A 1,191-nucleotide genomic window follows, 5' to 3' on the forward strand; every position below is an offset into this window, starting at 1 on the left:
GGGGGGGGTTGGGTTTGGACCCACACCCACCTAGTTGTTATAATCATATAATACAAGTAGTGTGTATATGAAGACAGCAAAAAGAGGCTTTTGAATATGGACAGCAGTTCTTTTTTCCATGTGAGGTAGTGTCATTAGATGCCCATTGCCCAACATTTGGTGTCATCCAACAAATTAACAAGTGGCAGTCAATTCTATCTTTACTAGCTATATACCATTCACCCGTATATCATCACCATCATGTCATCCTAAACTCATTTCTACTTCTCGTTCTAATAAAATACTTAATTAATATAAGTATGTAATTTTATAGATCTTTTTGGGTCAAAGATCGATGAACAACGTACATGGCGGATCTCAGTAGTTAGGTAACTAGCAATCAGATGCATTTTCAAGAACTTGTGCACTTATCGCGAACTAATTAAGCTGAAACCGTAAATATATGAAGGCATTGCCATTGTGGGTGGGTGATCACATGTGTATGAATGAGATTAAGCTAGTGGAGACTGGAGAGGACCATATATATATTATCCCTTTATATATACGATTTTCTATCTCTTCATCATGCCACTTTCAACACTTAATTTGGTGGCCACACATAGTTACTTTATATATATACATACATACATACTTGGGATCATATGAGACCAAGAGTTTTTCGTAAGACCCGTAAGATCAATTCTTAACTCTTGGATTAGATTTACAATATGAATATTAATAATCATAAAATTGCCACGAGACTTCTCAATAATCACAAAATTGCAACCGTGCAACTTTAAACCATTAGATCATTATCTTATAAAGTTGATCAATGAACATAAATTGGTCTTACGGGTCTCACGTGAACCCAACTATATATATTATATTATAGATGGGTGAGAGAGACCACCATATATATAGAGGTCAATCGGTTGGGCCAAATCATGGATCAATGTTGACCATTGTGTGGGGGAGCTAGGACCAGCATACACCAGCTAGCCCACCGCTTAGTTGAATATATATATAGCTCTTTCATTTTAGGAAGGGTTGAAACGAGAAATATCTTTATTTAAAAAAAATGAAAGAACATCTTTACTGTAGTCAATCATATATGATACTATATTATATCAAATATTTTTATTTTACAAAAATATAAGTACTGTTTATTAATGCATATTACTTAAAACTCAAGATTGCAAATAGATTATGCGT

Source organism: Cynara cardunculus (genome assembly GCF_001531365.2).
Source record: "Cynara cardunculus var. scolymus isolate 2C chromosome LG 11, CcrdV1, whole genome shotgun sequence".
Lineage (NCBI taxonomy): Eukaryota > Viridiplantae > Streptophyta > Magnoliopsida > Asterales > Asteraceae > Cynara > Cynara cardunculus.